Raw genomic sequence first — 16,820 nt, 5'->3', positions numbered from 1 at the left:
AATTTGATAGGAGTAACGGTTTTTGAAATATAAGCAAAAAACCAAAGTGAAAACTGTTACAGTTACTGAACAAAAATGTAATACAGTTTTCAATGTATGAGACGAAGTCGAAGATGCAGTATTTAAAAACGACTCTAAAGACTTCAGTGACTTTTATGTCACCTCCTTTTTCCTCTAATAAAGTGTTGGACCCAATAAATTAAGTGTATTTTAAATCACAAGACATTTTCTGTTAAAGCACTTTTTTTTTAAATATTAATTATTTTCAATCATATATCTCGCTTATGGTTAGTCCTACATAAAAAATGCAAATAACTATTTTGTAGGAAATTTTGTCAGCTTTAATTTTAATAAAGAAATAAAAATTGATAGGAGTAACTGTTTTCGAGATATAAGCAAGAAACCAAACAACTGTTACCTTAATAAAGCGTTTGCATATAAGCAAATTTAGTACTATTAGTATTATTATTATTAATGTTATTGTTATTAATATGACGATTAAAGACGACTCTGAAACCTTTAGTGACTTTTATGTCTTCTCCTTTTTCCTCTACAAAAGTGTTAGACCCAATTAATTTAGTTTAATTTCAGTTATTCAAACATTTTATTTTAAAGCAAATTTTTGTTAAAGAATATTTATATCCAACTCTATAACTCGCTTATGGTTGGTCCTACAAAAGAAATGCGAATAACTATTTTGTAGGAAATTTTATCAGCTTTAATTTTTAAAGAAAGATAAAAATTGATAGGAGTAACTGTTTTCGAGATATAAGCAAGAAACCAAAAACTGTTACCTTAATTAAGCGCTTGTATATAAGCAAATTTAGTACTATTAGTATTATTTTTACTAATGTTATTGTTATTAATATGACGACTAAAAACAACTTTGAAGACTTTGGTGATTTTTATGTCTTCTCCTTTTTTCTCTACTAAAGTGTTAGTCATAATTAATTTAGTTTAATTTCGGTTTTTCAAACATTTTATTTTAAAGCAAATTTTTGTTAAAGATTATTTATATCCAACTCTATAACTCGCCTATGATTCGTCCTACAGGACATTTGCAAATAACTATTTTGTAGGAAATTTTATCCGCTTTAATTTTGAAAAAAAGATAAAATTTGATAGGAGTAACGGTTTTCGAAATATAAGCAAAAAACCAAAGTGAAAACTGTTACAGTTACTGAACAAAAATGGAATACAGTTTTCAATGTTTGAGACGAAGTCGAAGATGCAGCATTTAAAAACGACTCAAAAGACTTCAGTGACTTTTATGTCACCTCCTTTTTCCTCTAATAAAGTGTTGGACCCAATAAATTAAGAGTATTTTAAATCACAAGACATTTTCTGTTAAAGCACTTTTTTTTTAAATATTAATTATTTTCAATCATATATCTCGCTTATGGTTAGTCCTACATGAAAAATGCAAATAACTATTTTGTAGGAAATTTTGTCAGCTTTAATTTTAGTAAAGAGATAAAAATTGATAAGAGTAACTGTTTTCGAGATATAAGCAAGAAACCAAACAACTGTTACCTTAATTAAGCGTTTGCATATAAGCAAATTTAGTACTATTAGTATTATTATTATTAATGTTATTGTTATTAATATGACGACTAAAAACAACTTTGAAGACTTTGGTGATTTTTATGTCTTCTCCTTTTTTCTCTACTAAAGTGTTAGACCCAATTAATTTAGTTTAATTTCGGTTTTTCAAACATTTTATTTTAAAGCAAATTTTTGTTAAAGATTATTTATATCCAACTCTATAACTCGCTTATGGTTGGTCCTACAAAAGAAATGCAAATAACTATTTTGTATGAAATTTTATCAGCTTTAATTTTTAAAGAAAGATAAAACTTGATAGGAGTAACTGTTTTCGAGATATAAGCAAGAAACCAAAAAACTGTTACCTTAATTAAGCGCATGCATATAAGCAAATTTAGTACTATAAGTATTATTATTATTAATGTTATTGTTATTAATATGACGACTAAAGACGACTCTGAAAACTTTAGTGATTTTTATGTCTCCTCCTTTTTCCTCTACTAAAATGCTAGACCCAATTAATTTAGTTTAATTTCAGTTTTTCAAACATTTTATTTTAAAGCAAATTTTTGTTAAAAATTATTTATATCCAACTCTATAACTCGCCTATGGTTCGTCCTACAGGAAATTTGCAAATAACTATTTTGTAGGAAATTTTATCCGCTTTAATTTTGAAAAAAAGATAAAATTTGATAGGAGTAACGGTTTTCGAGATATAAGCAAAAAACCAAAGTGAAAACTGTTACAGTTACTGAACAAAAATGTAATACAGTTTTCAATGTTTGAGACGAAGTCGAAGATGCAGCATTTAAAAACGACTCTAAAGACTTCAGTGACTTTTATGTCACCTCCTTTTTCCTCTAATAAAGTGTTAGACCCAATAAATTAAGTGTATTTTAAATCACAAGACATTTTCTGTTAAAGCACTTTTTTTTTAAATATTAATTATTGTCAATCATATATCTCGCTTATGGTTAGTCCTACATGAAAAATGCAAACAACTATTTTGTAGGAAATTTTGTCAGCTTTAATTTTAGTAAAGAAATAAAAATTGATAGAGGTAACTGTTTTCGAGATATAAGCAAGAAACCAAAAAACTGTTACCTTAATTAAGCGCATGCATATAAGCAAATTTAGTACTATAAGCATTATTATTATTAATGTTATTGTTATTAATAAGACGACTAAAGACGACTCTGAAAACTTTAGTGACTTTTATGTCTCCTCCTTTTTCCTCTACTAAAATGCTAGACCCAATTAATTTAGTTTAATTTCAGTTTTTCAAACATTTTATTTTAAAGCAAATTTTTGTTAAAAATTATTTATATCCAACTCTATAACTCGCCTATGGTTCGTCCTACAGTAAATTTGCAAATAACTATTTTGTAGGAAATTTTATCCGCTTTAATTTTGAAAAAAAGATAAAATTTGATAGGAGTAACGGTTTTCGAGATATAAGCAAAAAACCAAAGTGAAAACTGTTACAGTTACTGAACAAAAATGTAATACAGTTTTCAATGTTTGAGACGAAGTCGAAGATGCAGCATTTAAAAACGACTCTAAAGATTTCAGTGACTTTTATGTCACCTCCTTTTTCCTCTAATAAAGTGTTAGACCCAATAAATTAAGTGTATTTTAAATCACAAGACATTTTCTGTTAAAGCACTTTTTTTTAAATATTAATTATTGTCAATCATATATCTCGCTTATGGTTAGTTCTACATAAAAAATGCAAATAACTATTTTGTAGGAAATTTTGTCAGCTTTAATTTTAGTAAAGAGATAAAAATTGATAGGAGTAACTGTTTTCGAGATATAAGCAAGAAACCAAAAAACTGTTACCTTAATTAAGCGTTTGCATATAAGCAAATTTAGTACTATTAGTATTATTATTATTATTAATGTTATTGTTTTTAATATGACGACTAAAGACGACTCTGAGACCTTTAGTGACTTTTATGTCTTCTCCTTTTTCCTCTACTAAAGTGTTAGACCCAATTAATTTAGTTTAATTTCAGTTATTCAAACATTTTATTTTAAAGCAAATTTTTGTTAAAGAATATTTATATCCAACTCTATAACTCGCTTATGGTTGGTCTTACAAAAAAAATGCGAATAACTATTTTGTAGGAAATTTTATCAGCTTTAATTTTTAAAGAAAGATAAAAATTGATAGGAGTAACTGTTTTCGAGATATAAGCAAGAAACCAAAAACTGTTACCTTAATTAAGCGCTTGTATATAAGCAAATTTAGTACTATTAGTATTATTATTATTAATGTTATTGTTATTAATATGACGACTAAAAACAACTTTGAAGACTTTGGTGATTTTTATGTCTTCTCCTTTTTTCTCTACTAAAGTGTTAGACCCAATTAATTTAGTTTAATTTCGGTTTTACAAACATTTTATTTTAAAGCATATTTTTGTTAAAGATTATTTATATCCAACTCTATAACTCGCCTATGGTTCGTCCTACAGGACATTTGCAAATAACTATTTTGTAGGAAATTTTAGCCGCTTTAATTTTGAAAAAAAGATAAAATTTGATAGGAGTAACGGTTTTCGAAATATAAGCAAAAAACCAAAGTGAAAACTGTTACAGTTACTGAACAAAAATGTAATACAGTTTTCAATGTATGAGACGAAGTCGAAGATGCAGCATTTAAAAACGACTCTAAAGACTTCAGTGACTTTTATGTCACCTCCTTTTTCCTCTAATAAAGTGTTGGACCCAATAAATTAAGTGTATTTTAAATCACAAGACATTTTCTGTTAAAGCACTTTTTTTTTAAATATTAATTATTTTCAATCATATATCTCGCTTATGGTTAGTCCTACATGAAAAATGCAAATAACTATTTTGTAGGAAATTTTGTCAGCTTTAATTTTAATAAAGAGATAAAAATTGATAGGAGTAACTGTTTTCGAGATATAAGCAAGAAACCAAACAACTGTTACCTTAATTAAGCGTTTGCATATAAGCAAATTTAGTACTATTGGTATTATTATTATTAATTTTATTGTTATTAATATGACGACTAAAGACGACTCTGAAACCTTTAGTGACTTTTATGTCTTCTCCTTTTTCCTCTACTAAAGTGTTAGACCCAATTAATTTAGTTTAATTTCAGTTATTCAAACATTTTATTTTAAAGCAAATTTTTGTTAAAGAATATTTATATCCAACTCTATAACTCGCTTATGGTTGGTCCTACAAAAGAAATGCGAATAACTATTTTGTAGGAAATTTTATCAGCTTTAATTTTAACAAAGAGATAAAAATTGATAGGAGTAACTGTTTTCGAGATATAAGCAAGAAACCAAAAACTGTTACCTTAATTAAGCGCTTGTATATAAGCAAATTTAGTACTATTAGTATTATTTTTATTAATGTTGTAACGGTCTTATTTTGTTAAACTCTTAGCAAGAGTCACTCATACATCGTATATTCAATTACAATCAATCCAACATAGTTTCGCTGGTACGGGAGGCGTTTTGGAGTCCCGTAGATGCTTGGGCACTTGAACACCGTTGACATAACATCTTCGTTCAACTAAAAAACAGGCGAAAACATTTAGAATTACCATACCCTGTCTGTTCATGTTACCTGCTTCTGGTATTTGATCACTGGTTTCTGTTTCCTTGTATTTTCCTTTCGTATCGTTCGTTCCAACTTTAAAGGGAGTTGGATAAGACTTGTTTCCTCTCTGTTTTCCTTATTTAGTTGTATCGTCTAGCCGTGATGGGGCTATAAGGAGTGGGTAGTCCCGGAGCATTTCAAGCCGTCCCTCCGGAGAAGCCTGAGCATCTCCTCCGGGTTAATTTTAGTGCTCATGTTCCTCTTGTATCGTCGTACCGAGTTGTAGGGCTCCTTGGTACGTTTTAAATGCCCTTTTGTCCCTTTATTTAAGTCGTGCAAATTGTCTTAAGAGCACACACTCTGTAACTTCCATCTCAATTAATTAGTAAATTGTTTTCACTTACCTCCCTATTAACTAACCATCGACACAATAAAGGTCCATTTGCACAAAACTACATTTTCAAAATGTAAACAAACTTAACCTTTTCCACCTGTCGTTAAACACCAATTTCGTATGCGGCTTTCAAGAACCAAGTGCGCGCTCTCGGAGGATCTTTGCGATAAATTCAAAATTTTTCATTTTCTTTTACATAGACCGATATGGGCCACGTTTCGCGCCACGAAAACGAGTAGGGATAAATCGTTTGACTTCCTAACAACCTTCCTTTTTCGGCTGCGGTCCTCGACGAGTACAGAAGCTCCCGTATTAGTTCACGTGGAAAATTTACACTATCGTTTCTTTTACCTTTCCGGATCTCGGACCTACCGTTTCGTAAATTACCACATAGTGACTTATTTAGAAATACCGCATCTTTCTTTTTCGTCGTCCCTCACAGAGGTAATGTAAGATTTCTCTTATCGCTCGTATTCTTATCATTTCGAAATCAGGGACCCTGGCTGAGGCAGAAATAGTCCATTGCGCAACCTGTACCCATCGGGATATCTAGAATTTAACCCTGTTCTACAAGTGGCTGATTCGACACCAGCCTACCAAAGTTCCTACAAGAGGAACGCCTGGACCAATTGACCTCGCCTATCGAACGATAAGTATCCCTTATCTCATAATTCGTATACCGCTTCGATTTTGGCATTACACCCGTCGGGATTTATTGTACAAATTTATTTCCCTATTTTTCCAACTACATTTACCAACTGGATAGTTTCCTCATTTAATTCATTGATCATAATTTATTATTCTGTAGTATATTTAATTTATTATTACAACTTATTATTTATTCTTTCATTCAATTGTAATTAAATTAAGTTCAATGTAAACATATCACAGCTGTGAAATGGCCTTTTAATTTGATATTGTTTCTTATTACCAAATTCATTTTGATTTACTAATTATTATTTATTATTATCATTTATTATTATTATTTTTCATTTTTGAATTAAATTTATTTTGATCAAGGCCTGTCGTTTTCATAATCAGCATTCAGTAGCTAGCTGACAAAAAAAAGCTACTTGGCGCCCTTAACTAGACCCACGACTCCGGCTCTCCTGAACTAGCTCTGAGTCCGGAGACGGTGTACTCATTTACAAATAAAAAAAAAAAAAAAAAAGCGTGACACAAATTTGGCGCCCAACGTGGGGCTAGTTTTCAAAAAAAAAAAAAACACAACAAAAACCAATTTTAATTACTTATTATAATTGTACTAAAATAATAAGAGAGAAAACGACAGGCTAACATCCCTTTATTCTTGACAAGTTCTCGTTATGGCGTCCGAGTCAAATATTATCTTACCGAAATATTTATCAGAGCACGAGCTTACCTATGAACTGCTTATACGTCGCATTAAAACCCAACGTACTAAGGAAGAAAAATGCCGTCTCTTAGAACATGAGCAACTTAAGGAACATACACGACCCGTGAATTTTACTACAAAACACCTAAATTTTGTAACAGACAGACAGGAAATTACCGAGACATTACAATCGATCACGACCCTAATACTAGATTTTGACTCCGGACTTTTGACCGATACACTGTGCCAGCGTATACAGACCAGACTGAATCATGTCCGTGAACGTATTCTAAGAATGCCTATTCCATCCGAATCCAACGAAGAGTCTAAAGCCATCCGCGACGAACTGCATGCTACTTGTTTGACCCTTGAGGCCGATCTGAGAGACCGCGTCCTCCACTCCCCTATGATGACTCCTCTTGGTCAAGATACCACTCAATTTCACTTCCACAATTCTAATTCCTTACCCGTAACGGAACCAAAGCAGGTTCCAGTATATAAGTGGGGAATTTCGTTCTCCGGAGAACCTACCGACAACTTAATTTCCTTTCTCGAGAATGTCGAAGAATTATCTATCGCGCGTAGAGTTAGCCCACAAGAATTATTCCTATCAGGGATTGACTTATTTAAAGGACGTGCGTTAATTTGGTTTCGCTCCGTTAGAGGCCAGTACAATGATTGGCACTCTTTGATAACTGCGTTAAAGGAAGAATTTCTTCCTCTAGACTATGATGATCTTTTGTGGCAGGAGATCAAAAACAGATTGCAACATAAAGACGAACCAATCGCTATCTATATCGCCACTATGCAAACCCTATTCAAACGTCTTTCGGAAGAACCGCGTGAAAAAACAAAACTCTACTATTTACGCAAATTAATCCGCCCCGAATTTATTACCGCTCTCGCACTACACGATATCTCGTCCGTTAAAGAACTCCAAGAACTGTGTAAAAAGGTAGAGAAATCTCTGGCATTTTGTCAACCACCCGCCAAAACTAATTGGCACTTAGTCGAACCAGAGCTTTCATTACTAGCTAGCGCACCTATTGCATTTAAGGACAATCCAAATATGCCTCAGATGAAACATGTTCCACGGAGCCCCCAGCAAAAACCGTCTTCTGTAAATTCGAATAACACTAGAATTCAGGCCGCATCGACGCCGCGAAAATGTTTTAATTGTGACAGTGCGACTCACTTTTATTCCAACTGCCCGGAAAAACGGGGACGATTTTGTTATCGTTGCGGAACTCGAGACGTTACCGTGTTTACTTGCCCGAATTGTACATCAAAAAACTAATTAGGGAATCGGCTACCGCTGATCGTTGCCGACAACCCACTTTTCAGATCAGCAAAACGTCACCGGAATGGACTAACTGGGTCAATCATGTACGAAAATTTTTACGTCACAATCCAGTACCGTCACCGGTAGTAACACTTAACTCAATTATTTTAACTAAACCAAATGATAATCGTCCGTACCTCGAAATTAAAATAAATCAAGTTAAAATTAAGGCCCTTATTGATTCAGGTGCCTCAAAATCTGTTTTAGGACTCAGGGGATTATATTTAATAAAGGAGCTAAATTTAAACAAAAATGCCTCCGCGTTTAAAGTTGCCCGTACCGCAGACGGCAGTCAACACCCAGTCGAATACGAAGTTCAAATAGAAATTACGCTGGACGATGTTAAACATAAATTATCGATTTTGGTAATACCTTCTCTAAACCATACGTTAATTCTGGGTAGCGACTTTTGCGATACCTTTTCAATTTGTCTCAATTATCTTTCTCGTACCTGCAAACCGCAAATCCAAACCCCTATTGACTCTCTACATTCTGAGAACTCCCTTTCTGCTGAACAGTCTTTCGTCGCCAAAAGAATAACGGAGAAATTTTATGAAATAAGCGGCGAGGTGTTAGGCCGTACTCACAAACTGTCCCTGAATATCGAAACCGGAGATGCAATCCCGTTCCGACAATATCAGTACCCGATGTCCCCGTATATGCAAAAAATCCTAAATAGCGAAGTGGACGAGATGTTACGTTTAGGAGTCATAGAACCGTCACAAAGCCCATGGTGTTCCCCAGTACTTCTTGTTAAAAAATCGTCGGGTGAATACCGCTTTTGTTTTGACGGTCGGAAATTAAACGAAATTACGAAGCATGACTCTTACCCACTTCCCCGCATCGACAGAATTCTCTCTCTATTAAGAGATGCCAAATTTATTAGCTCTTTAGATCTTCGCAGAGCATTCTGGCAAATTCCCCTTTCCGAACCCTCCAAAGAGAAAACGGCATTTGCAGTTCAGGGACGTGGACTATTTCAGTTTACTGTCATGCCATTTGGCCTTCGAAACTCTGCACAAACACAGCAACGACTGATGGATGCTATCTTTGGACCCCAATTCGAACCCAAGATTTTCGTGTACCTGGATGATCTTATTATCGTGACCGCCACATTTGAGGAGCACGTCGAATTACTGGAAGTAGTCCTTAACCACCTCAAAGCAGCTAATTTGACAATTAATCTAGATAAAAGTAAATTCTTCCGGACTTCTCTTAAATATCTCGGATATATAATTGATGCAGAAGGTCTTCGTACAGACCCGGAAAAAATCTCCTCCATGGTCGAATATCCTCGACCTAAGAACGCAACCGAAATTAAAAGATTTATTGGCCTCTGTAGCTGGTATCGGCGGTTCATTAAAAATTTCTCTTCTTTAGTAGCCCCGATAAATGATCTCTTAAAGGGCAAGAAAAAGAAACAGGAAGTAAAGTGGGTTGAGAAAACTGAAACCGCTTTTCACGCGATTAAAAACGCGCTAGTTTCTGCGCCAGTTTTAACCACACCGGATTTCTCAAAACCTTTTTATGTACAATGCGACGCCAGCGACGTGGGCTTAGGTGGCGTACTTACCCAAGGAGAAGAAGGCTTCGAAAAAGTCATTTGCTTTGCCAGCCGAGGTCTTTCTAAAAGCGAGCGGAACTACTCCGTAACGGAGCGCGAATGCTTGGCAGTAATCTTCTCCATAGAAAAATTTCGACCCTACATTGAGGGTACCAATTTTACAGTTATCACAGACCATCACTCTCTTCTATACCTTTTCCGTATGAAAAATCCTACTGGCCGTTTGGCGCGATGGATCTTACGGCTCCAGCAATTTTCGTTCAATATTATTCACCGTAAAGGAAATATTAATGTGGTCCCGGACGCCCTTTCACGCATACCGCCCTTTGTAAGTTCCGAAATAGAAATCGCGATAGTTGATCTCGAACCAGCAGAAAATGATAAGTGGTACAATAGAATGATACAAAGGATTACAGAGTCACCTGATACTTATCCTGGTTGGTTAGTCGAGGATGATAAACTAATGAAATTTTGTCCCAGTCGCGCCCCTCTACAAAACAACGAACGAGAGTGGAAATTTGTAGTCCCCAAATCGAAACGGCCCACGGTAATTCAATCATGTCATAATCCCCCAACTGCTGCTCATTTCGGTACGTTCAAAACACTCTCTCGAATTAAAGAAAATTATTTCTGGCCTGGAATGAGATCTGACGTTCACCGCTATGTAAGAACCTGTCGTACGTGTGCCGCCCAAAAAGTTCCTAACGGTGGCCCACTTGGACTAATGGGCTGCGAAAAAATCGTACGATTCCCATGGCAGGTTATTGCCTTGGACTTTATGGGCCCTTTCCCTCGCACAAGCAAGGGTCACAAATATCTTCTTGCGGTATCGGATTGGTTCTCTAAATACACTCTTTTATTACCTATTAAAAAAGCAACGTCTACACCAGTCATTAAGTTTTTGGAAGAACGTGTCTTCTTGGTATACGGTGTACCCCAATTTATTATTGCGGATAATGGCAAACAGTTCATAGGGAACGCGTTTAAGCGATTTGTAAATTCATATAATGTGGAAAAAATTTGGTATAACGCGAAGTACCACCCGCAAGCTAATTTTGTCGAGAGGACAAACCGCACTATCGGTACCGCTATTCGATCCTATATAAATACGCACGATACATGGGACCTAGAATTAGCAAAAATTCAAGCTGCTATAAACACTGCCCGTCACGAAAGCACTCGTTATACCCCAGCGTTTCTTAATTTTGGAAGACACGTACCGTTATCTGGAAATTATTACCGAAATATACCAATCAACGGAAATAACTTCGACTTTACTGTTGCGGATCGTCACGATTATGCGAGAGAGATTAACAAATTAACGGAAGTGTTCCAAATCGTGCGGGATAATCTGCATAACGCCTATAACAAAAATTCCCGTCGTTATAACGCCTCTCGTAGGGATCTGTCATTTAACGTGGGTGATCGAATTTGGCGTAAAAATAAAGTATTGTCTTCCGCCGGACACAAATTCACTGCAAAATTAAGCCCTAAATACGTCCCCGGCACGGTTACAGAAAAACTTTCAAATCTCGTGTATCGAATTCGGAATGAAGATGGTTCTAACGCCGGAAACTGGCATATCCAGGATTTAAAACAGTACCACGTAGATGACTCAGATTCGTCCGGAAGCGAAACTCAAGACGAGACTGACGAGAACGACAACAATCCCGAACATGAACAACTTAATATTCGCACCATAAAAAAAAATAACTTCCAATAAATTCCAATTTTCTTTCAAAGATTTTGTTAAAAAAAAAAACAAGGCTTGCGCCTTAATTTTTTTTTTTTGTGGGAAAGGGACAGTGTAACGGTCTTATTTTGTTAAACTCTTAGCAAGAGTCACTCATACATCGTATATTCAATTACAATCAATCCAACATAGTTTCGCTGGTACGGGAGGCGTTTTGGAGTCCCGTAGATGCTTGGGCACTTGAACACCGTTGACATAACATCTTCGTTCAACTAAAAAACAGGCGAAAACATTTAGAATTACCATACCCTGTCTGTTCATGTTACCTGCTTCTGGTATTTGATCACTGGTTTCTGTTTCCTTGTATTTTCCTTTCGTATCGTTCGTTCCAACTTTAAAGGGAGTTGGATAAGACTTGTTTCCTCTCTGTTTTCCTTATTTAGTTGTATCGTCTAGCCGTGATGGGGCTATAAGGAGTGGGTAGTCCCGGAGCATTTCAAGCCGTCCCTCCGGAGAAGCCTGAGCATCTCCTCCGGGTTAATTTTAGTGCTCATGTTCCTCTTGTATCGTCGTACCGAGTTGTAGGGCTCCTTGGTACGTTTTAAATGCCCTTTTGTCCCTTTATTTAAGTCGTGCAAATTGTCTTAAGAGCACACACTCTGTAACTTCCATCTCAATTAATTAGTAAATTGTTTTCACTTACCTCCCTATTAACTAACCATCGACACAATAAAGGTCCATTTGCACAAAACTACATTTTCAAAATGTAAACAAACTTAACCTTTTCCACCTGTCGTTAAACACCAATTTCGTATGCGGCTTTCAAGAACCAAGTGCGCGCTCTCGGAGGATCTTTGCGATAAATTCAAAATTTTTCATTTTCTTTTACATAGACCGATATGGGCCACGTTTCGCGCCACGAAAACGAGTAGGGATAAATCGTTTGACTTCCTAACAACCTTCCTTTTTCGGCTGCGGTCCTCGACGAGTACAGAAGCTCCCGTATTAGTTCACGTGGAAAATTTACACTATCGTTTCTTTTACCTTTCCGGATCTCGGACCTACCGTTTCGTAAATTACCACATAGTGACTTATTTAGAAATACCGCATCTTTCTTTTTCGTCGTCCCTCACAGAGGTAATGTAAGATTTCTCTTATCGCTCGTATTCTTATCATTTCGAAATCAGGGACCCTGGCTGAGGCAGAAATAGTCCATTGCGCAACCTGTACCCATCGGGATATCTAGAATTTAACCCTGTTCTACAAGTGGCTGATTCGACACCAGCCTACCAAAGTTCCTACAAGAGGAACGCCTGGACCAATTGACCTCGCCTATCGAACGATAAGTATCCCTTATCTCATAATTCGTATACCGCTTCGATTTTGGCATTACACCCGTCGGGATTTATTGTACAAATTTATTTCCCTATTTTTCCAACTACATTTACCAACTGGATACTTTCCTCATTTAATTCATTGATCATAATTTATTATTCTGTAGTATATTTAATTTATTATTACAACTTATTATTTATTCTTTCATTCAATTGTAATTAAATTAAGTTCAATGTAAACATATCACAGCTGTGAAATGGCCTTTTAATTTGATATTGTTTCTTATTACCAAATTCATTTTGATTTACTAATTATTATTTATTATTATCATTTATTATTATTATTTTTCATTTTTGAATTAAATTTATTTTGATCAAGGCCTGTCGTTTTCATAATCAGCATTCAGTAGCTAGCTGACAAAAAAAAGCTACTTGGCGCCCTTAACTAGACCCACGACTCCGGCTCTCCTGAACTACCTCTGAGTCCGGAGACGGTGTACTCATTTACAAATAAAAAAAAAAAAAAAAAAAAAAGCGTGACAATGTTATTGTTATTAATATGACGACTAAAAACAACTTTGAAGACTTTGGTGATTTTTATGTCTTCTCCTTTTTTCTCTACTAAAGTGTTAGTCATAATTAATTTAGTTTAATTTCGGTTTTTCAAACATTTTATTTTAAAGCAAATTTTTGTTGAATATTATTAATATCCAACTCTATAACTCGCTTATGGTTGACCCTACAAGAAAAATGCAAATAACTATTTTGTTGCAAATTTTATCAGCTTTATTATTAGTAAAAAGATAAAAATTGATAGGAGTAACTGTTTTCGAGATATAAGCAAGAAACCAAAAAACTCTTACCTTAATTAAGCGCTTGCATATAAGCAAATTTAGTACTATTAGTATTATTATTATTAATGTTATTGTTATTAATATGACGACTAAAAACAACTTTGAAGACTTTGGTGATTTTTATGTCTTCTCCTTTTTTCGCTACTAAAGTGTTAGACCCAATTAATTTAGTTTAATTTCGGTTTTTCAAACATTTTATTTTAAAGCAAATTTTTGTTAAAGATTATTTATATCTAACTCTATAACTCGCCTATGGTTCGTCCTACAGGAAATTTGCAAATAACTATTTTGTAGGAAATTTTATCCGCTTTAATTTTGAAAAAAAGATAAAATTTGATAGGAGTAACGGCTTTCGATATATAAGCAAAAAACCAAAGTAAAAACTGTTACAGTTACTGAACAAAAATGTAATACAGTTTTCAATGTTTGAGACGAAGTCGAAGATGCAGCATTTAAAAACGACTCTAAAGACTTCAGTGACTTTTATGTCACCTCCTTTTTCCTCCAATAAAGTGTTGGACCCAATAAATTAAGTGTATTTTAAATCACAAGACATTTTCTGTTAAAGCACTTTTTTTTTAAATATTAATTATTTTCAATCATATATCTCGCTTATGGTTAGTCCTACATGAAAAATGCAAATAACTATTTTGTAGGAAATTTTGTCAGCTTTAATTTTAGTAAAGAGATAAAAATTGATAAGAGTAACTGTTTTCGAGATATAAGCAAGAAACCAAACAACTGTTACCTTAATTAAGCGTTTGCATATAAGCAAATTTAGTACTATTAGTATTATTATTATTAATGTTATTGTTATTAATATGACGACTAAAAACAACTTTGAAGACTTTGGTGATTTTTATGTCTTCTCCTTTTTTCTCTACTAAAGTGTTAGACCCAATTAATTTAGTTTAATTTCGGTTTTTCAAACATTTTATTTTAAAGCAAATTTTTGTTAAAGATTATTTATATCCAACTCTATAACTCGCTTATGGTTGGTCCTACAAAAGAAATGCAAATAACTATTTTGTATGAAATTTTATCAGCTTTAATTTTTAAAGAAAGATAAAAATTGATAGGAGTAACTGTTTTCGAGATATAAGCAAGAAACCAAAAAACTGTTACCTTAATTAAGCGCATGCATATAAGCAAATTTAGTACTATAAGTATTATTATTATTAATGTTATTGTTATTAATATGACGACTAAAGACGACTCTGAAAACTTTAGTGACTTTTATGTCTCCTCCTTTTTCCTCTACTAAAATGCTAGACCCCATTAATTTAGTTTAATTTCAATTTTTCAAACATTTTATTTTAAAGCAAATTTTTGTTAAAAATTATTTATATCCAACTCTATAACTCGCCTATGGTTTGTCCTACAGGAAATTTGCAAATAACTATTTTGTAGGAAATTTTATCCGCTTTAATTTTGAAAAAAAGATAAAATTTGATAGGAGTAACGGTTTTCGAGATATAAGTAAAAAACCAAAGTGAAAACTGTTACAGTTACTGAACAAAAATGTAATACAGTTTTCAATGTTTGAGACGAAGTCGAAGATGCAGCATTTAAAAACGATTCTAAAGACTTCAGTGACTTTTATGTCACCTCCTTTTTCCTCTAATAGAGTGTTAGACCCAATAAATTAAGTGTATTTTAAATCACAAGACATTTTCTGTTAAAGCACTTTTTTTTTAAATATTAATTATTTTCAATCATATATCTCGCTTATGGTTAGTCCTACATGAAAAATGCAAATAACTATTTTGTAGGAAATTTTGTCAGCTTTAATTTTAGAGAAGAGATAAAAATTGATAGGAGTAACTGTTTTCGAGATATAAGCAAGAAACAAAAAACTGTTACCTTAATTAAGCGCATGCATATAAGCAAATTTAGTACTATAAGTATTATTATTATTAATGTTATTGTTATTAATATGACGACTAAAGACGACTCTGAAAACTTTAGTGACTTTTATGTCTCCTCCTTTTTCCTCTACTAAAATGCTAGACCCAATTAATTTAGTTTAATTTCAGTTTTTCAAACATTTTATTTTAAAGCAAATTTTTGTTGAATATTATTAATATCCAACTCTATAACTTGCTTATGGTTGATCCTACAAGAAAAATGCAAATAACTATTTTGTTGCAAATTTTATCAGCTTTATTATTAGTAAAAAAATAAAAATTGATAGGAGTAACTGTTTTCGAGATATAAGCAAGAAACCAAAAAACTCTTACCTTAATTAAGCGCTTGCATATAAGCAAATTTAGTACTATTAGTATTATTATTATTAATGTTATTGTTATTAATATGACGACTAAAAACAACTTTGAAGACTTTGGTGATTTTTATGTCTTCTCCTTTTTTCTCTACTAAAGTGTTAGACCCAATTAATTTAGTTTAATTTCGGTTTTTCAAACATTTTATTTTAAAGCAAATTTTTGTTAAAGATTATTTATATCCAACTCTATAACTCGCCTATGGTTCGTCCTACAGGACATTTGCAAATAACTATTTTGTAGGAAATTTTATCCGCTTTAATTTTGAAAAAAAGATAAAATTTGATAGGAGTAACGGTTTTTGAAATATAAGCAAAAAACCAAAGTGAAAACTGTTACAGTTACTGAACAAAAATGTAATACAGTTTTCAATGTTTGAGACGAAGTCGAAGATGCAGCATTTAAAAACGACTCTAAAGACTTCAGTGACTTTTATGTCACCTCCTTTTTCCTCTAATAAAGTGTTGGACTCAATAAATTAAGTGTATTTTAAATCACAAGACATTTTCTGTTAAAGCACTTTTTTTTTAAATATTAATTATTTTCAATCATATATCTCGCTTATGGTTAGTCCTACATGAAAAATGCAAAAAACTATTTTGTAGGAAATTTTGTCAGCTTTAATTTTAGTAAAGAGATAAAAATTGATAAGAGTAACTGTTTTCGAGATATAAGCAAGAAACCAAACAACTGTTACCTTAATTAAGCGTTTGCATATAAGCAAATTTAGTACTATTAGTATTATTATTATTAATGTTATTGTTATTAATATGACGACTAAAAACAACTTTAAAGACTTTGGTGATTTTTATGTCTTCTCCTTTTTTCTCTACTAAAGTGTTAGACCCAATTAATTTAGTTTAATTTCAGTTTTTC

The 16,820-nt window shown here is 33.2% G+C and overlaps 2 long non-coding RNA genes across 2 annotated transcripts; both read left to right on the top strand.

Annotated features, from left to right (window-relative positions):
• The first annotated feature begins 5,842 nt into the window (after window positions 1-5,842).
• LOC135266706 (uncharacterized) lies at window positions 5,843-6,259 on the top strand. The gene is made up of 2 exons (XR_010334852.1): window positions 5,843-5,965; window positions 6,016-6,259. It is a non-coding gene; the product is annotated as an uncharacterized LOC135266706 (long non-coding RNA).
• A 6,229-nt stretch (window positions 6,260-12,488) lies between these two features.
• Window positions 12,489-12,905, top strand: LOC135266707 (uncharacterized). Its single transcript, XR_010334853.1, has 2 exons — window positions 12,489-12,611; window positions 12,662-12,905. It is a non-coding gene; the product is annotated as an uncharacterized LOC135266707 (long non-coding RNA).
• The last annotated feature ends 3,915 nt before the right edge of the window (window positions 12,906-16,820 follow it).

The sequence above is a fragment of the Tribolium castaneum genome, chromosome 7 (assembly GCF_031307605.1).
Source record: "Tribolium castaneum strain GA2 chromosome 7, icTriCast1.1, whole genome shotgun sequence".
NCBI lineage: Eukaryota > Metazoa > Arthropoda > Insecta > Coleoptera > Tenebrionidae > Tribolium > Tribolium castaneum.
The sequence above is the reverse complement of the archived record's forward strand: the minus strand, read 5'-3'. Positions and strand labels throughout refer to the sequence as shown.